General features: G+C 47.7%; 7 non-coding genes and 1 pseudogene across 7 annotated transcripts; all 8 read left to right on the top strand.

Annotated features, from left to right (window-relative positions):
- Nucleotides 1-918: 918 nt before the first annotated feature.
- LOC141204763 (U2 spliceosomal RNA) lies at nucleotides 919-1,109 on the top strand. The gene has a single exon (XR_012275619.1). It is a non-coding gene; the product is annotated as a U2 spliceosomal RNA (small nuclear RNA).
- A 1,121-nt stretch (nucleotides 1,110-2,230) lies between these two features.
- On the top strand, nucleotides 2,231-2,421 carry LOC141204762 (U2 spliceosomal RNA). Its single transcript, XR_012275618.1, has one exon. It is a non-coding gene; the product is annotated as a U2 spliceosomal RNA (small nuclear RNA).
- A 1,121-nt stretch (nucleotides 2,422-3,542) lies between these two features.
- On the top strand, nucleotides 3,543-3,733 carry LOC141204150 (U2 spliceosomal RNA). Its single transcript, XR_012275122.1, has one exon. It is a non-coding gene; the product is annotated as a U2 spliceosomal RNA (small nuclear RNA).
- A 1,121-nt stretch (nucleotides 3,734-4,854) lies between these two features.
- Nucleotides 4,855-5,045, top strand: LOC141204761 (U2 spliceosomal RNA). Its single transcript, XR_012275617.1, has one exon. It is a non-coding gene; the product is annotated as a U2 spliceosomal RNA (small nuclear RNA).
- A 1,118-nt stretch (nucleotides 5,046-6,163) lies between these two features.
- Nucleotides 6,164-6,241, top strand: LOC141204408 (U2 spliceosomal RNA; annotated as a pseudogene).
- A 5,563-nt stretch (nucleotides 6,242-11,804) lies between these two features.
- LOC141204251 (U2 spliceosomal RNA) lies at nucleotides 11,805-11,996 on the top strand. The gene has a single exon (XR_012275218.1). It is a non-coding gene; the product is annotated as a U2 spliceosomal RNA (small nuclear RNA).
- Nucleotides 11,997-13,114: 1,118 nt separating this feature from the next.
- On the top strand, nucleotides 13,115-13,305 carry LOC141204179 (U2 spliceosomal RNA). Its single transcript, XR_012275149.1, has one exon. It is a non-coding gene; the product is annotated as a U2 spliceosomal RNA (small nuclear RNA).
- A 1,118-nt stretch (nucleotides 13,306-14,423) lies between these two features.
- On the top strand, nucleotides 14,424-14,614 carry LOC141204760 (U2 spliceosomal RNA). Its single transcript, XR_012275616.1, has one exon. It is a non-coding gene; the product is annotated as a U2 spliceosomal RNA (small nuclear RNA).
- The last annotated feature ends 5,657 nt before the right edge of the window (nucleotides 14,615-20,271 follow it).

Here is a 20,271-nt window from a genome sequence, read left to right as displayed (position 1 = left end):
GAAATGCTATCTTTCTAGCTCTCCCTTTTTACTTCCTTTTGGATAAACAGACATATTAGGCAAGCATTTTGGAGCTTTCACCTAAATAACTACAGGTGGTGAGATAAGCTGCACAATATAATTGACCTTTCAGTATATTGTTGCACACACACCATCTATTTAGCAAATGCCCTTGTTATCAACAGCAGCCTTTTAAACTCACCTGAGCTAACAGGTATGTGCGCTGGTTACTCTGCTGCGCTTAAAATTTCTTTTTTGGTTTGCTACAATGCCTTTTCTGAAACGTTGTCTCCCTCTGCTGGAACACTGACTTCTTTCATTTAATGCCTGCAGACTATAAAAGAGAACCCAACCCAAAAAGTTTGGTTGATTAGTCTGTGGCATTCTGTTAAACTGTTGCTTATGGCGGTCTCTGTGAGCTTCTCAGCGACATTCAGCCAGCCAGGTATCCTGCCTGCAGTAGATGGAATGTGGCAATGGAACGCTGGCTGCGCGTGTCATAATAGGCTCTGAGCCTTTATATACCTGTGCACAGCAGCAGCCACCTTCAGTCTGCTGCTGGACAGCCAGCAGCAGCAGCAGCAGCAGCAGCAGGAGAGGTATGTAATCAGCAGCCCTCCTGCTAAGGGTAGACAGCTGCTCGTTCCACCCCACCCCCCGCCTTAATTGGTTCTCCTCCCTTCCAACGGTGTTGAGGCGGGTGGGAACAGCAGGGGGTGAAGGTGCTGTGTTTAAAGAGGTAGAGTTATGCAGATCTAAAACGCGTGGATTGCAGCAGCAGCAAGCCGAAAAGTGCAGGCATGTAAGGGATCTAGAGGTTGACAACATGTCTTCTTAACGGGAGTCCAGGAGCTCATCTCCACAAATGGACTTTTCAGGATCCTTGGGTGGCTCCGTAGTTTGAAACCAATTCTGGTTATCGCTTCTCGGCCTTTTGGCTAAGATCAAGTGTAGTATCTGTTCTTATCAGTTTAATATCTGATACGTCCCCTATCTGGGGACCATATATTAAATGGATTTTTAGAACAGGGAGATGGAAAAAGAGCTTGCTCTGTCCACTCCACGCATTGACCTGGTATTGCAGTATCTCCAGGACCGGTGCACCCCTTCTTTAATGCAGTTTCTAAAATCAGAAAGAATTGAATTCAATGTTTTTTGTTCATTTTGCTTGTTTGTCGGATTTTGGGATGGACTCTTTGGCTTTGCTTTTCTTCTCCTCATTGGATTTTTCATGTTCAAAGTTGCAGAAGCCAGATTACAAGCTCATTTTGGTTCAACTTCAGCAACTGTGCATTGCATTGCCATGTAATGTAATGAAATGCTATCTTTCTAGCTCTCCCTTTTTACTTCCTTTTGGATAAACAGACATATTAGGCAAGCATTTTGGAGCTTTCACCTAAATAACTACAGGTGGTGAGATAAGCTGCACAATATAATTGACCTTTCAGTATATTGTTGCACACACACCATCTATTTAGCAAATGCCCTTGTTATCAACAGCAGCCTTTTAAACTCACCTGAGCTAACAGGTATGTGCGCTGGTTACTCTGCTGCGCTTAAAATTTCTTTTTTGGTTTGCTACAATGCCTTTTCTGAAACGTTGTCTCCCTCTGCTGGAACACTGACTTCTTTCATTTAATGCCTGCAGACTATAAAAGAGAACCCAACCCAAAAAGTTTGGTTGATTAGTCTGTGGCATTCTGTTAAACTGTTGCTTATGGCGGTCTCTGTGAGCTTCTCAGCGACATTCAGCCAGCCAGGTATCCTGCCTGCAGTAGATGGAATGTGGCAATGGAACGCTGGCTGCGCGTGTCATAATAGGCTCTGAGCCTTTATATACCTGTGCACAGCAGCAGCCACCTTCAGTCTGCTGCTGGAAAGCCAGCAGCAGCAGCAGCAGCAGCAGGAGAGGTATGTAATCAGCAGCCCTCCTGCTAAGGGTAGACAGCTGCTCGTTCCACCCCACCCCCCGCCTTAATTGGTTCTCCTCCCTTCCAACGGTGTTGAGGCGGGTGGGAACAGCAGGGGGTGAAGGTGCTGTGTTTAAAGAGGTGGAGTTATGCAGATCTAAAACGCATGGATTGCAGCAGCAGCAAGCCGAAAAGTGCAGGCATGTAAGGGATCTAGAGGTTGACAACATGTCTTCTTAACGGGAGTCCAGGAGCTCATCTCCACAAATGGACTTTTCAGGATCCTTGGGTGGCTCCGTAGTTTGAAACCAATTCTGGTTATCGCTTCTCGGCCTTTTGGCTAAGATCAAGTGTAGTATCTGTTCTTATCAGTTTAATATCTGATACGTCCCCTATCTGGGGACCATATATTAAATGGATTTTTAGAACAGGGAGATGGAAAAAGAGCTTGCTCTGTCCACTCCACGCATTGACCTGGTATTGCAGTATCTCCAGGACCGGTGCACCCCTTCTTTAATGCAGTTTCTAAAATCAGAAAGAATTGAATTCAATGTTTTTTGTTCATTTTGCTTGTTTGTCGGATTTTGGGATGGACTCTTTGGCTTTGCTTTTCTTCTCCTCATTGGATTTTTCATGTTCAAAGTTGCAGAAGCCAGATTACAAGCTCATTTTGGTTCAACTTCAGCAACTGTGCATTGCATTGCCATGTAATGTAATGAAATGCTATCTTTCTAGCTCTCCCTTTTTACTTCCTTTTGGATAAACAGACATATTAGGCAAGCATTTTGGAGCTTTCACCTAAATAACTACAGGTGGTGAGATAAGCTGCACAATATAATTGACCTTTCAGTATATTGTTGCACACACACCATCTATTTAGCAAATGCCCTTGTTATCAACAGCAGCCTTTTAAACTCACCTGAGCTAACAGGTATGTGCGCTGGTTACTCTGCTGCGCTTAAAATTTCTTTTTTGGTTTGCTACAATGCCTTTTCTGAAACGTTGTCTCCCTCTGCTGGAACACTGACTTCTTTCATTTAATGCCTGCAGACTATAAAAGAGAACCCAACCCAAAAAGTTTGGTTGATTAGTCTGTGGCATTCTGTTAAACTGTTGCTTATGGCGGTCTCTGTGAGCTTCTCAGCGACATTCAGCCAGCCAGGTATCCTGCCTGCAGTAGATGGAATGTGGCAATGGAACGCTGGCTGCGCGTGTCATAATAGGCTCTGAGCCTTTATATACCTGTGCACAGCAGCAGCCACCTTCAGTCTGCTGCTGGACAGCCAGCAGCAGCAGCAGCAGCAGCAGGAGAGGTATGTAATCAGCAGCCCTCCTGCTAAGGGTAGACAGCTGCTCGTTCCACCCCACCCCCCGCCTTAATTGGCTCTCCTCCCTTCCAACGGTGTTGAGGCGGGTGGGAACAGCAGGGGGTGAAGGTGCTGTGTTTAAAGAGGTGGAGTTATGCAGATCTAAATCGCGTGGATTGCAGCAGCAGCAAGCCGAAAAGTGCAGGCATGTAAGGGATCTAGAGGTTGACAACATGTCTTCTTAACGGGAGTCCAGGAGCTCATCTCCACAAATGGACTTTTCAGGATCCTTGGGTGGCTCCGTAGTTTGAAACCAATTCTGGTTATCGCTTCTCGGCCTTTTGGCTAAGATCAAGTGTAGTATCTGTTCTTATCAGTTTAATATCTGATACGTCCCCTATCTGGGAACCATATATTAAATGGATTTTTAGAACAGGGAGATGGAAAAAGAGCTTGCTCTGTCCACTCCACGCATTGACCTGGTATTGCAGTATCTCCAGGACCGGTGCACCCCTTCTTTAATGCAGTTTCTAAAATCAGAAAGAATTTAATTCAATGTTTTTTGTTCATTTTGCTTGTTTGTCGGATTTTGGGATGGACTCTTTGGCTTTGCTTTTCTTCTCCTCATTGGATTTTTCATGTTCAAAGTTGCAGAAGCCAGATTACAAGCTCATTTTGGTTCAACTTCAGCAACTGTGCATTGCATTGCCATGTAATGTAATGAAATGCTATCTTTCTAGCTCTCCCTTTTTACTTCCTTTTGGATAAACAGACATATTAGGCAAGCATTTTGGAGCTTTCACCTAAATAACTACAGGTGGTGAGATAAGCTGCACAATATAATTGACCTTTCAGTATATTGTTGCACACACACCATCTATTTAGCAAATGCCCTTGATATCAACAGCAGCCTTTTAAACTCACCTGAGCTAACAGGTATGTGCGCTGGTTACTCTGCTGCGCTTAAAATTTCTTTTTTGGTTTGCTACAATGCCTTTTCTGAAACGTTGTCTCCCTCTGCTGGAACACTGACTTCTTTCATTTAATGCCTGCAGACTATAAAAGAGAACCCAACCCAAAAAGTTTGGTTGATTAGTCTGTGGCATTCTGTTAAACTGTTGCTTATGGGGGTCTCTGTGAGCTTCTCAGCGACATTCAGCCAGCCAGGTATCCTGCCTGCAGTAGATGGAATGTGGCAATGGAACGCTGGCTGCGCGTGTCATAATAGGCTCTGAGCCTTTATATACCTGTGCACAGCAGCAGCCACCTTCAGTCTGCTGCTGGACAGCCAGCAGCAGCAGCAGCAGCAGCAGGAGAGGTATGTAATCAGCAGCCCTCCTGCTAAGGGTAGACAGCTGCTCGTTCCACCCCACCCCCCGCCTTAATTGGTTCTCCTCCCTTCCAACGGTGTTGAGGCGGGTGGGAACAGCAGGGGGTGAAGGTGCTGTGTTTAAAGAGGTGGAGTTATGCAGATCTAAAACGCGTGGATTGCAGCAGCAGCAAGCCGAAAAGTGCAGGCATGTAAGGGATCTAGAGGTTGACAACATGTCTTCTTAACGGGAGTCCAGGAGCTCATCTCCACAAATGGACTTTTCAGGATCCTTGGGTGGCTCCGTAGTTTGAAACCAATTCTGGTTATCGCTTCTCGGCCTTTTGGCTAAGATCAAGTGTAGTATCTGTTCTTATCAGTTTAATATCTGATACGTCCCCTATCTGGGGACCATATATTAAATGGATTTTTAGAACAGGGAGATGGAAAAAGAGCTTGCTCTGTCCACTCCACGCATTGACCTGGTATTGCAGTATCTCCAGGACCGGTGCACCCCTTCTTTAATGCAGTTTCTAAAATCAGAAAGAATTGAATTCAATGTTTTTTGTTCATTTTGCTTGTTTGTCGGATTTTGGGATGGACTCTTTGGCTTTGCTTTTCTTCTCCTCATTGGATTTTTCATGTTCAAAGTTGCAGAAGCCAGATTACAAGCTCATTTTGGTTCAACTTCAGCAACTGTGCATTGCATTGCCATGTAATGTAATGAAATGCTATCTTTCTAGCTCTCCCTTTTTACTTCCTTTTGGATAAACAGACATATTAGGCAAGCATTTTGGAGCTTTCATCTAAATAACTACAGGTGGTGAGATAAGCTGCACAATATAATTGACCTTTCAGTATATTGTTGCACACACACCATCTATTTAGCAAATGCCCTTGTTATCAACAGCAGCCTTTTAAACTCACCTGAGCTAACAGGTATGTGCGCTGGTTACTCTGCTGCGCTTAAAATTTCTTTTTTGGTTTGCTACAATGCCTTTTCTGAAACGTTGTCTCCCTCTGCTGGAACACTGACTTCTTTCATTTAATGCCTGCAGACTATAAAAGAGAACCCAACCCAAAAAGTTTGGTTGATTAGTCTGTGGCATTCTGTTAAACTGTTGCTTATGGCGGTCTCTGTGAGCTTCTCAGCGACATTCAGCCAGCCAGGTATCCTGCCTGCAGTAGATGGAATGTGGCAATGGAACGCTGGCTGCGCGTGTCATAATAGGCTCTGAGCCTTTATATACCTGTGCACAGCAGCAGCCACCTTCAGTCTGCTGCTGGACAGCCAGCAGCAGCAGCAGCAGCAGGAGAGGTATGTAATCAGCAGCCCTCCTGCTAAGGGTAGACAGCTGCTCGTTCCACCCCACCCCCCGCCTTAATTGGTTCTCCTCCCTTCCAACGGTGTTGAGGCGGGTGGGAACAGCAGGGGGTGAAGGTGCTGTGTTTAAAGAGGTGGAGTTATGCAGATCTAAAACGCGTGGATTGCAGCAGCAGCAAGCCGAAAAGTGCAGGCATGTAAGGGATCTAGAGGTTGACAACATGTCTTCTTAACGGGAGTCCAGGAGCTCATCTCCACAAATGGACTTTTCAGGATCCTTGGGTGGCTCCGTAGTTTGAAACCAATTCTGGTTATCGCTTCTCGGCCTTTTGGCTAAGATCAAGTGTAGTATCTGTTCTTTTAAGAACACAAGAGCTACGATCTACACTTGACGAGAGCGATCGAACTCGGAAGGAGAAGAGCTTCGGAGCCCAGCTGACATCGGAGAACGAAGGCGGATATCGGTGGGAGGAAGAAGCTCTAAAGAATCCAGAAGAAGACGAAGACTCGGAGAAGAATCGGGCTGTCCTGTGGAATCTTCGAGGAAGAAAATCATCGAGACAAAGACCTTTCGGGGAATTTGTCCAGAACACGACGGGAGAAGAATCTGCATAGCTCCACCCATTCCGGGAAGCGTTCCAGATCCAGCTCCAAGAAGTAACTGCAGGAGGAAAGCCATGGCAAGCGCTGCGAGGAAGGCCGAAAAGAAGAGCCTGGAGCTGGGGACAGCCAGGAGGGCCCAGCCAGGAGCCGATTCTGACCCCAAGGACTCTGCCTCCACGACTGGCCAGCAGAAGGGACCCCAGAAGCCCCGCCACGAAGCTCCAGCCCTGGAGCCATGGATGCGGCAGACGGTGGCCCTGAAGCTGAAGGAAGTGGATGGGAGGGTGCCGGACATGTCCTCGGACGTGTTCTGCCAGAAGATGCTGCTGGATCGAGGCTTCTCCAGGTCGGACACCCTCAGCATCCAGACCTTCTTGACGGGGATCTTCTTCGTCACCTTTGCCACTGTGAACACCTGCAGGAGGTTCTGGGAAATGGTAAGCGCAAAAGGACCGGATAATTCTTTCTCTGCCTTTACAGGTAGCTGCCCTATCCAGAGGGATGAAAGGAGGATCACGGTCTCCATGCGCAACCCGCACACCCCAGGCCAAGACATCTGTACCTTCCTGAGACGCTTCTGTTTGGTTGTGAAGGAACCCTCTCACATCCTGAATGGACTCGGCTTCTGGACAGGTAAGTGGTCGGTGACCGTTAGACTTCACAGGGACCTGGCGTACTCAGACGGACTTCGGCACCTGCCCCCGACATTCTCCCTGGGCAACTCCTACGGCCTCATCTATTACCCGGACATGCCGCGGAACTGCAGGAGATGCGGCAAGAACGGCCACGAGATGAAGGACTGCAAGGAGGATGCCTGCAGGATTTGTCGAGTAACGGGACACAGCTCGAAGGACTGCCCGAAGAAGACGTCCTGCAACCTGTGTGGGCTGGCGGCTCATCTGTACAAGGATTGCCCCAGGCGTGAGAGATCCTGGGCATCGGTGGTTGCGACGACCCCAGCTACGGAGGACAAGGCCCCGACGACCAGGCCTGTGAAGGTCAAGGACGCGACGACCAAGGCCCCAGCGGCCAAGGCCGAGACGACCAAGGCCAAAGCGGTCAAGGAGTCGGTGGCCAAAGCCCCAGCGACGGTCCCAGCAGCTCCGAAGCAGAAGAAAAAGTCAAAGGAGGGTAAGAGTTCTGTCACCCCTCTCTCGATCCCTCCCCCTGCCACCCCCGTCCAATCCCCCCCCACCCCGGCCACCCCTGCTGAGGATTCCACTTCCTCTTCCTCCTTCCCCTACTCCTCAGCAGGTGTCCTTTCCCCTGCCCCGGCAGCCACTCTCCCTCCCCAGACCATGGTAGCGGTGGAATTAACCTTTCCTCCACCCGCCGCTATCTATTCCGAGGAGGATTTTCCCCTTCTTGTCTCCCCAGTTCCAACCCGGGGAAAGAGGAAGGTGGAGGACAGCCCTGCTACTGAATCCTCCAAAAAGAAGATTCTGGATTTCGTAGGCGAAAAGGAGGATACCCTCCCTGAGCCAGAAGAGATGGAGCACATGGTTGAGACCCTGGTGGCCGAGCCAGAAGAGGAGGAACTGGTGGTCGCCGAGATCGAGGCCGCGCTGCTTGACCAGATGGAGGAAGAGGGCCTGCTGGTGATCCCGTCACCAGCAGTCAACACCGACGAGGGACCACCCGACCGGAGTGGTAACTAAGGTGTATTGCCTGCGCTAACTTTTTCTTTTTTCCCTACATGATGGCTAATATTAACTTATTTTCCATTAATGTCAGGAGCATCAAGGACAAGTTCAGACGTCAGACTATTTATGCCTTCCTTACTTCCCAGTTGTGTGATGTTTATATGTTGCAGGAATGTTCCCTTCCCTCCTCTAGGTCCTTCAAACATCTGGCCAGGGAGTGGTCCCACGGTCCATCCTACTGGTCCGGTGGGGGTGACTGCAAGTCTGCGGGGGTCGCAATTCTGATCAGGGGGGCGCATTCACGCTTGAGTCCGTCCAGGAGCTCATCTGCGGCAGGGCTCTTGTTGTAGATGGTAACTGGGCGGGAGAACCTGTCAGGTTCATCAACGTGTATGCGTCCCCACTGAAGAATGAGCGTTTGGAGCTTTTCCAGACCCTGCGGCTTCAGCTTGCCACCACCAGGACCTTAGTGATGGCCGGGGATTTCAACTGCCCCATCGAGGAGGACGGTCGTAGTTCTGGCACATCTGCCAAGTTGGACATCACGTCCAAGCTGCTCATCGAGATGGTAACCGAGGCCTCTCTTCAGGACGTGGTGGGCTCCATGGGGAGAGGCTCCACGAACTATTCGTGGAGCCGACCCGATGGCTCACTCCGCTCCAGGATTGACTTTGTGTTCACCTCTCGGGCAGTCAGGCAGAGTAGGCACTCGATGGTCTCCTGCTTCTTCTCCGACCACAGAGCCATTCACTTACAAGGTGTCCTCGGCGACGGTTTTCCGTCCGGCCCCGGCTCCTGGAAGCTGAATTGTGCTCTGCTGGCTCAGGATGAAGTCGTGGAGGAGCTGAGAGCAGCCTACGCAATGTGGCAGTCCTACAAGGGTAGCTTCCAAACAGTCTCTGATTGGTGGGAATATGTTAAACTTGAGTTTCGCTGTTTCTTTCAGGCCAAGGGTCGACAACAGGAGTGTGAGAAGAGGAGGGACTTCAGAGGGCTGCAGCGCGAGCTGCGGTCGCTGCAGGACCTTCTTCACTGCGGCTGGGACGTGAGGGAGGAGCTGGAGGAGACCAAGAAGAGCCTGAAAAGGCACTTTGAGGAGGAGTCCAAGCGAATCATCTTCCGTTCCAAAGTGGAGAATCTGGAGAAGGGTGAGAAATGTAACTCATTCTTTTTCAGGAAACTTCATGCCGGTCACACGCCCCTGAACGAGCTGCGAGACGAGAGCGGAAACATGCGACGTGGGAAGGAGGACGTGATGAGGGTCGTCAGCGACTTCTACAGCGAACTCTACTCCCACAAGACTACCGACCCCGACGCTGCTGATAAGTTCCTGTCAGGTATCACTAACCATCTTGATCCTGCAGGCACGGCAGCCTTGGACAAACCTCTGATGGTGGGCGAATTGCTCTCTGCCGCTAAATCCTTTAGGACCGGCAGGACCCCGGGCAGTGATGGTCTTCCAGCGGAGCTCTATGTAGCGCTGGGAGACCTCATCTGTCCGGACCTGTTGGACCTGTACGAGGAGATGGTGGTGGAGGGTAGAATGCCTCCATCTTTGAGGGAAGGAATGGTCACGATCCTGTACAAGCGGAAGGGAGAGAGGTGCGACCTGAGGAATTGGCGTCCCATCACTCTGCTCAACGTGGACTACAAGATCCTGGCCAAGACGATGGCGACACGACTTAAGACGGTCATCGGACGGATCATCCACCCGGACCAGACCTGCGGCATCCCTGGACGTCGCATCGCAGACAGCCTCGCTCTCGTGCGGGACACGGTCGAGTACATCAAGGTCCGCCGCGCACACGCGGCCCTGGTCTCATTGGATCAGGAGAAGGCCTTCGACCGGGTTTCCCACGAGTTCATGGGCCGAGCTCTGCACCGGTTAGGTTTGGGTAACATGTTTTGTTCGTATGTCCGTCTGATGTATTTTGATATCCACAGCTCGGAGTTGGTGAACGGCTGGAAGACTGACCCCTTCCCTGTCCTCTCTGGGGTCAGACAAGGCTGCCCTCTATCACCTCTTCTTTTTGTTTGTGTTATAGAACTCTTCGCAGAGGCTATCCGGCAGAATGGAGAGATCAGAGGGATCACCGCACCGGGTCCGGGACGACACGAGGTCAAGTGCTCGCTCTACATGGACGACGTCACCGTCTTCTGCGCTGATCGTGGTTCAGTCGACGCCCTCGTCCAGACGTGTGAGAGGTTCGGCCGGGCTTCAGGGGCCAAAGTCAACTGCAGGAAGTCGGAAGCCATGCTCTTCGGGGATTGGCAGCCGGCCTCCTCCGCCCCCTTCCCCTTCAACATTCAACCGGATTTCCTCAAGGTGCTGGGAGTCTGGTTCGGGAAGGAAAGAGCGGCCCTCAAGTCCTGGCAAGAACGCTTGGCCAAGGTGAAGCAACGGATCGGACTCTGGAGCCTCAGACACCTCACTTGTGAGGGTAAGGCACTCATCCTGCGTAATGAGGTCCTGCCCGTCTTGCAGTACACGGCGCAGGCCTGGCCCCCACACGTCACTGTGTGCAGGGCCATTACCAGGACAGTGTTTCACTTTGTCTGGGGATCCAAGATGGACAGAGTCAGGCGGGCCGTCATGTACAAGGAGCCTCGCAAGGGTGGGAAGGGCGTTCCAGATATCCCCACCCTCCTGCGATCTTCTTTTGTGTGTGATTGTGTCCGCCGGACTTTGCAAGTCAAGAATGGCTCCGCGGGCAGGTCCATGTCTCGCTTCTTCCTGCTTCCTCTTTGGAGGCGACTCGGCTGGGACAAGTGGGACAGCTCCTTCCCCTACAACTGGACGACGCCATGGTTCTACGGAGACGTCGTTCGATTTGTGGGGGAGCATCAACTGGAGAGACTCAAGCCCGACTTGTGGAAGCCCAAAACTATCCACAAGCTAATCAGAGCCAAGGATGACGTGGAGAACATCACAGGACTTCACCAGGACACGCTGGAGACTGTGTGGACAAATGTGTCGTCTGACAGGCTGACCAACGGGCACAAGGACTTGTCGTGGATGGCGATTCAGGGCGGACTGCCCGTCCGGTCATTCATGCATGCCCGGAACCTGTGCAAGACCCGGTACTGCCCAAGGTGCCCCTTCGTGGAGGAAACATCTTTGCACACTTTTTGGGACTGCGGATTTGCACAGCGCCTATTGACTGCACTTGAGGACGACCTGAGGAACTCTGTCTCCAGGGCGAGCCTATCGCACCATTCTGTGCTTTACGGACTCTTCCCTGGGGTTCATACCGTCGGAGCCATCCAGGAGGCTTGGCGCCTTATGAACTGCTTCAAGGATGCCGTTTGGGTCGCCAGGAACCGGCTCATCTTGAGGAGGGAGAGGATGTCCATCCAGGACTGCCGCAGGCTGATCCACAGCCTGCTCAGAGACTATTCCATCATGGACGGTCCGGAGGACGAGGACGAGGACTAAACCCCTCCTCCCCCTCTCCCCTTATGTGTCTTGTCTTTCAATAAAGCTTCGGGCCTGTGATTTTCCCCTCCCCATCCCCTTTTTCCCAATCCCCATCCCTTATCACGGTTCGTCGTACTGTATTGATTGACATGCTTTTTCTTTCAGATTGAGTGTTTTGTGTAGCATAGGGGTGTGATGTGTCTAGTTAGTGCGTCGTATCCTCATGCTATGTAAATATGATGTAGAATTCTGTGTGTACTGGGCTGCGGCACTGTACACTGTCTGTTAACTTATTTTTTGTGCTAATAAAAGATATATTCAATCAAAAATCTGTTCTTATCAGTTTAATATCTGATACGTCCCCTATCTGGGGACCATATATTAAATGGATTTTTAGAACAGGGAGATGGAAAAAGAGCTTGCTCTGTCTACTCCACGCATTGACCTGGTATTGCAGTATCTCCAGGACCGGTGCACCCCTTCTTTAATGCAGTTTCTAAAATCAGAAAGAATTGAATTCAATGTTTTTTGTTCATTTTGCTTGTTTGTCGGATTTTGAGATGGACTCTTTGGCTTTGCTTTTCTTCTCCTCATTGGATTTTTCATGTTCAAAGTTGCAGAAGCCAGATTACAAGCTCATTTTGGTTCAACTTCAGCAACTGTGCATTGCATTGCCATGTAATGTAATGAAATGCTATCTTTCTAGCTCTCCCTTTTTACTTCCTTTTGGATAAACAGACATATTAGGCAAGCATTTTGGAGCTTTCACCTAAATAACTACAGGTGGTGAGATAAGCTGCACAATATAATTGACCTTTCAGTATATTGTTGCACACACACCATCTATTTAGCAAATGCCCTTGTTATCAACAGCAGCCTTTTAAACTCACCTGAGCTAACAGGTATGTGCGCTGGTTACTCTGCTGCGCTTAAAATTTCTTTTTTGGTTTGCTACAATGCCTTTTCTGAAACGTTGTCTCCCTCTGCTGGAACACTGACTTCTTTCATTTAATGCCTGCAGACTATAAAAGAGAACCCAACCCAAAAAGTTTGGTTGATTAGTCTGTGGCATTCTGTTAAACTGTTGCTTATGGCGGTCTCTGTGAGCTTCTCAGCGACATTCAGCCAGCCAGGTATCCTGCTTGCAGTAGATGGAATGTGGCAATGGAACGCTGGCTGCGCGTGTCATAATAGGCTCTGAGCCTTTATATACCTGTGCACAGCAGCAGCCACCTTCAGTCTGCTGCTGGACAGCCAGCAGCAGCAGCAGCAGCAGGAGAGGTATGTAATCAGCAGCCCTCCTGCTAAGGGTAGACAGCTGCTCGTTCCACCCCACCCCCCGCCTTAATTGGTTCTCCTCCCTTCCAACGGTGTTGAGGCGGGTGGGAACAGCAGGGGGTGAAGGTGCTGTGTTTAAAGAGGTGGAGTTATGCAGATCTAAAACGCGTGGATTGCAGCAGCAGCAAGCCGAAAAGTGCAGGCATGTAAGGGATCTAGAGGTTGACAACATGTCTTCTTAACGGGAGTCCAGGAGCTCATCTCCACAAATGGACTTTTCAGGATCCTTGGGTGGCTCCGTAGTTTGAAACCAATTCTGGTTATCGCTTCTCGGCCTTTTGGCTAAGATCAAGTGTAGTATCTGTTCTTATCAGTTTAATATCTGATACGTCCCCTATCTGGGGACCATATATTAAATGGATTTTTAGAACAGGGAGATGGAAAAAGAGCTTGCTCTGTCCACTCCACGCATTGACCTGGTATTGCAGTATCTCCAGGACCGGTCCACCCCTTCTTTAATGCAGTTTCTAAAATCAGAAAGAATTGAATTCAATGTTTTTTGTTCATTTTGCTTGTTTGTCGGATTTTGGGATGGACTCTTTGGCTTTGCTTTTCTTCTCCTCATTGGATTTTTCATGTTCAAAGTTGCAGAAGCCAGATTACAAGCTCATTTTGGTTCAACTTCAGCAACTGTGCATTGCATTGCCATGTAATGTAATGAAATGCTATCTTTCTAGCTCTCCCTTTTTACTTCCTTTTGGATAAACAGACATATTAGGCAAGCATTTTGGAGCTTTCACCTAAATAACTACAGGTGGTGAGATAAGCTGCACAATATAATTGACCTTTCAGTATATTGTTGCACACACACCATCTATTTAGCAAATGCCCTTGTTATCAACAGCAGCCTTTTAAACTCACCTGAGCTAACAGGTATGTGCGCTGGTTACTCTGCTGCGCTTAAAATTTCTTTTTTGGTTTGCTACAATGCCTTTTCTGAAACGTTGTCTCCCTCTGCTGGAACACTGACTTCTTTCATTTAATGCCTGCAGACTATAAAAGAGAACCCAACCCAAAAAGTTTGGTTGATTAGTCTGTGGCATTCTGTTAAACTGTTGCTTATGGCGGTCTCTGTGAGCTTCTCAGCGACATTCAGCCAGCCAGGTATCCTGCCTGCAGTAGATGGAATGTGGCAATGGAACGCTGGCTGCGCGTGTCATAATAGGCTCTGAGCCTTTATATACCTGTGCACAGCAGCAGCCACCTTCAGTCTGCTGCTGGACAGCCAGCAGCAGCAGCAGCAGCAGGAGAGGTATGTAATCAGCAGCCCTCCTGCTAAGGGTAGACAGCTGCTCGTTCCACCCCACCCCCCGCCTTAATTGGTTCTCCTCCCTTCCAACGGTGTTGAGGCGGGTGGGAACAGCAGGGGGTGAAGGTGCTGTGTTTAAAGAGGTGGAGTTATGCAGATCTAAAACGCGTGGATTGCAGCAGCAGCAAGCCGAAAAGTGCAGGCATGTAAGGGATCTACAGGTTGACAACATGTCTTCTTAACGGGAGTCCAGGAGCTCATCTCCACAAATGGACTTTTCAGGATCCTTGGGTGGCTCCGTAGTTTGAAACCAATTCTGGTTATCGCTTCTCGGCCTTTTGGCTAAGATCAAGTGTAGTATCTGTTCTTATCAGTTTAATATCTGATACGTCCCCTATCTGGGGACCATATATTAAATGGATTTTTAGAACAGGGAGATGGAAAAAGAGCTTGCTCTGTCCACTCCACGCATTGACCTGGTATTGCAGTATCTCCAGGACCGGTGCACCCCTTCTTTAATGCAGTTTCTAAAATCAGAAAGAATTGAATTCAATGTTTTTTGTTCATTTTGCTTGTTTGTCGGATTTTGGGATGGACTCTTTGGCTTTGCTTTTCTTCTCCTCATTGGATTTTTCATGTTCAAAGTTGCAGAAGCCAGATTACAAGCTCATTTTGGTTCAACTTTAGCAACTGTGCATTGCATTGCCATGTAATGTAATGAAATGCTATCTTTCTAGCTCTCCCTTTTTACTTCCTTTTGGATAAACAGACATATTAGGCAAGCATTTTGGAGCTTTCACCTAAATAACTACAGGTGGTGAGATAAGCTGCACAATATAATTGACCTTTCAGTATATTGTTGCACACACACCATCTATTTAGCAAATGCCCTTGTTATCAACAGCAGCCTTTTAAACTCACCTGAGCTAACAGGTATGTGCGCTGGTTACTCTGCTGCGCTTAAAAAGTCTTTTTTGGTTTGCTACAATGCCTTTTCTGAAACGTTGTCTCCCTCTGCTGGAACACTGACTTCTTTCATTTAATGCCTGCAGACTATAAAAGAGAACCCAACCCAAAAAGTTTGGTTGATTAGTCTGTGGCATTCTGTTAAACTGTTGCTTATGGCGGTCTCTGTGAGCTTCTCAGCGACATTCAGCCAGCCAGGTATCCTGCCTGCAGTAGATGGAATGTGGCATTGGAACGCTGGCTGCGCGTGTCATAATAGGCTCTGAGCCTTTATATACCTGTGCACAGCAGCAGCCACCTTCAGTCTGCTGCTGGACAGCCAGCAGCAGCAGCAGCAGCAGCAGCAGGAGAGGTATGTAATCAGCAGCCCTCCTGCTAAGGGTAGACAGCTGCTCGTTCCACCCCACCCCCCGCCTTAATTGGTTCTCCTCCCTTCCAACGGTGTTGAGGCGGGTGGGAACAGCAGGGGGTGAAGGTGCTGTGTTTAAAGAGGTGGAGTTATGCAGATCTAAAACGCGTGGATTGCAGCAGCAGCAAGCCGAAAAGTGCAGGCATGTAAGGGATCTAGAGGTTGACAACATGTCTTCTTAACGGGAGTCCAGGAGCTCATCTCCACAAATGGACTTTTCAGAATCCTTGGGTGGCTCCGTAGTTTGAAACCAATTCTGGTTATCGCTTCTCGGCCTTTTGGCTCAGACCTAGTGTTTGGACAAGAGGTTCCTTGTGTACTAGCCCTCGGCCTTCCAGCATCGCCACTTCGGTGGCTTAAGCTGGATGCTGCTATAGGGGGAGAGTGAGGAGGAAACGAGAAGGCGATTCCTGAAGCGACCATGGGTGTCAAGCTTCGCTTTGCTGGGACCGGGGATCCCCGGGTCAAGAATGCTTTCCGTATCGAGGTCTCTGAGGAGAAGAAGGACCATTTCTCGTTGTCATACCTGGTCAACGCCATTTTCTATGAAATCCTGAAGATCCAGAAGTCGGAGATCATCTGTTTGCAGGAGTTCAGAAGGGAGCATAGGTACGTCTTGGTGCTTTCTTCTATGGCGGCTTGCCAAAACCTTTTCAAAACTCTTCAAGTCCTTTCAGAGCACCCTCAGCTGGATGGACTTATCTTCACTGTACTCTACTCTAAGGGGGATATCCCGGTGGTAGTATTCATGCACAACCCCTTTATCTCCCGGGATGATATCACTGCATTCCTGAGAAGACACTGCATTTTTGTGCAATTCTCCCATAAAATCTTAAATGGAGAAGGGCTGTGGACTGGGAAGTATAAATACTTTGTGAGGTTTGGGATAGACCCTCATGGTCCTGGAGGTATTCACTATCCTCCCCTGAACTTTACAATTGGAAGAGACTCTGGATATCTGTTTTTTCCCGAGGCGCCATTGTTCTGCAGGAGATGCAACATGTTCGGGCATATCCAGGATTTCTGCAAACAATTGCCAAACTGTAGAAAGTGCAACAAGTACGGTCATCTGGCGAAGGATTGTTCCAACCCGGTGGTATGTGATGCCTGCGGGGAGGAAGGACATGTGATTCGGGATTGTAAGGCTAAAGTCAAGCCTAGGTCCTTCTCCGAAGTGACCAAAGGTAAGCCTACTGTCCCTGCTGTTACCCCACAGGTGACTACTGCAGAGATCAATGAGGAGACGGAGCCCCCTGAGGTTGAAGATCTGGTGGGTGAGGCCCAGACCCTGTTGGACCCTCCAGCCCCTGCTGGGCCAAGTATGGAGATCTCCGAGTTGGATGTGGACCTCCCTCATCAGTCCGAAATATGTGGTGAGGGTGACATGGATATGTCTCTTGCTCGAACCCCTGCATTGTCCTGGGGTGCTACAGACGAAGAGGTGGCCAGGGATGGTGGCCAAGGAGACTTTACTTCTGGGAGGTCTTTTGATGATGATGATACTCCTGAACTGGCCAATAAAAAACCCAGACGAGAGTACTCACCTGCCAGCGGAGGGTGCGACAGTCCTGCAAGTGACCGCATTTACCCGCAGGATGTCTTCTCCCCTGATGCTCCTTACCTTGGCATCCCTGAGAGCATCAACACCTTTGGGGTGCTTTCCCAGTCTGATGATAATGGATGAGTATGGTGTGATCAACATTGAGTCATGTATTTCTTTTCTTTAATTAATGTCTTGCCAATCTGGTTGGGATGTAGTGTCCCTAAATGTAAGGCAGATCAGATCTAAAATCAGAAGAACAACTGTTCTGGACTACCTGAAACATTTAGGTGCTGATGTTTTTTGCCTTCAGGAGTGTGGGATTCAGGATGCTCCTTGTGACAAAGACTGGCCTTACGGACAGCATATCTGGTCAGGGTCTAATCATAATAAAAATGATGGGGTGGGGATATTAGTTGGGAATAAAGAAATCTCTATTGATAGTTATATTGTGGTGGAGGTGGGCCGATGTTTAATTGCATTTTTGAGTTATAGAGGGTGGCGGGTCAGAATTATTAATTTATATTGCCCTACAGGGAAGGAAGAGCGGCTTGCTCTTCTTGAAAAATTAAGTTTTTTTCTTCCAGGGAAATCTCCCACTATTTTTGTTGGGGACGTTAATTGTGTCACAGAAGGAAAGTGTGACATAACAGGAAAGAAATTGTCCCATTTAATTTGTGATTTTTCCTTTTTAGATGCAGCAGTTGTTGTTCTTGGCATGCCACCACCGCCGACATACCATGCTGACCGTGGTGAGATTCATTCCAGAATTGATTTAATGTTATTTTCTAAAAATATGGTATGTTTGGATTTTTCTCAACAAAAGGTACCTTTTTCGGACCATGAATGTTTGAGAGGCGTGTTTTGTGCGAATGGTGACCAAGTGTATGGCGGTGGGGTATGGAAGTTGAATGCAAGGCTGTAAGAGGATGATGAGGTGATGAATGAGTTTAATGTAAAGTATGAAAGATGGAGAATGCGTAAGAAGGATTTTGTGTGTGTTCTTGACTGGTGGGACTGGGTGAAAGTGCAATTTAAAACTTTCTTCAAAAAGTGGGGCTATAGAAAAGCTGCCAGATATAGGAATAGGTTTAATGACCTTAATAGACGGATTGACTGGTTGAGAAAGTGTGTTGCAAGTGGTTTGGAGATGTCTGATCAGCTTACTGAGGCTAAGAATGAATTGAAGCGTGTGTTGGATGAGAAAGGAAAGGAAATTATATATCGTACTAAAATTGAGCACCTGGAGAAAAATGAGAAGTGTACGAGGTTCTTTTTTAAAAAAATGAATGGTAGGAAGACTGATATGAATGAAGTTGTGAATGAAAGTGGAACCAACTGTATGGGTGAGGATGTGCTGAAAGAAGTGAATAGGTTTTATAGCAAGTTGTATGATGAGAAATGGATTGACTCTGGGCTTGTGTCATATGTTCTGAATGGTGTGGAGAAAAAACTTGATTCTGAGGAGTGTGATCTGTTGTGTGAGGATGTAGTTCTGGATGAAGTGAAGAATGTGGTGTGGAGTGCTAAAAAGAGTAAGACTCCTGGGAAAGATGGTATACCTGTAGAGTTGTATGTGAAAGCATGGGAAGTTTTGGGAACAGATTTGACTGAGGTATGTAAGTATATGTGGGTGAATGGTAGGTTGTGTGAATCAATGAAAGAAGGAGTGGTTGTGCTTGTGTATAAAAAGGGTGAGAGGAAACGTTTGGAAAACTGGAGACCAATAACACTGCTGAATTCGGATTATAAGGTCTACAGTAAGTTACTGGCAAATCGTATGCGTGAAGTGATTGGTAGTGTTGTGGAGGAGGACCAAGTATGTGCAGTGTCTGGAAGAAGCATGAGTGATAACTTGTTATTGTTGAGAGATATGATTGGGGATTGCAAGGATAGAAAGCAGAAATGTATGACTTTAGCTATTGATTTTGAGAAGGCGTTTGACAGGGTTTCGCATGTGTTTTTGTTTAAAGTACTGGAAAGAATGGGGTTTCCTAGAGAATTTGTGAATTGTGTAAAATCATTGTATGATTGTGTGTCAAGTGAGTTCTTGGTTAATGGGTGGCTGTGTGACAAAGTGAAGATTAGGTCAGGAGTAAGGCAGGGGTGTCCTATGTCCCCCGTCTTATTTGTATGTGTAATAGAACCATTGTTATGTTTGATTAGACGGGATAAAATGATGAGAGGTTTGTTGGTGCCTGGTAGTGGTGGTAAGCATGTGAAAGTGTTAGGTTATATGGATGATGTTGTGGTTGTGAGTGAAAGTATGGCTTCTTTGAGTAGAATTAAATTGCTTTTGGATTTTTTTGTTGGTGCGTCTGGTTTTAGGGTAAATTGGAATAAATGTAGTTTTAAATGTTTTGGAGATAGTAGTATTCGTATGGATGGTGTAAAGTGTGAAGTGGGTGCAATCAAGATTTTGGGCGTATTATTTAATGATGACTTAAAAGGGAATGAAAGTTGGGAAGAGTGTGGTATGCGGGTTGAACGTAAATTGAATTTTTGGCGAATGAGAGAATTGACTCTGCGTGGTAAGGTATTAATTATCAAAGCAGTGATTCTCCCTATCCTGCTTTATGTGGCGACTGTTTTTCCTTCTCCTTACAGGAAAATTAAGAGAATAGAGAAGTTGGTATTCACATTCCTGTGGTGTAGTAAGATGGAGAAGTTGAAGCGGGAGAGCCTTTTTAAGGCTTGTCAGCATGGTGGGCTGGCCTTTCCCAATATTGAAGTTTTTTTAGGCCTTAATTATATTAAGACTGTGGTTATTTTGCTGGGTAAAGGCAATAAAGGTGCTTTTATGGCTAATTATTCTGCTGGATGGATGTTGTATGGGTTATGCTGGAGGAAGAGAGATGCGAGTGTGCCTGTGGCCTTTAAGTGTCCTGTTTGGTATGAGGTGATTGAGAAATTTGTTAGAAAGCATGATTTGTTGAGTGTGGGAATGAATGATTTTAGAATGACCAAGAATGTGGTGAAAAGAATGAGTGCAAATGAGGTAGAGTGTAATATTGTTGGGCTGAGAGGGAATGAGGTTTCAGATGCATGGAAGAAGTTAGATACGTATGGGATGTCAAACAAACAGAAGGATGTTGTGTGGATGACTTTACATAATATTTTACCTGTGAGAGAAGTGCAGAAGAAAAGAGAGTTGATAAGAACAGATGTGTGTCCGAGAGTGGGATGTGGTGGTTGTGAGACTGTCAGGCATGTTATGTGGGATTGTGAGTACGCGTACAGTGTGTGGAAGTGTGT

This window comes from Phyllobates terribilis, unplaced genomic scaffold (genome assembly GCF_046119375.1).
Source record: "Phyllobates terribilis strain yellow unplaced genomic scaffold, ASM4611937v1 Scaffold_134__1_contigs__length_4944459, whole genome shotgun sequence".
Lineage (NCBI taxonomy): Eukaryota > Metazoa > Chordata > Amphibia > Anura > Dendrobatidae > Phyllobates > Phyllobates terribilis.
This window is presented reverse-complemented; position numbering and strand designations above follow the sequence as displayed.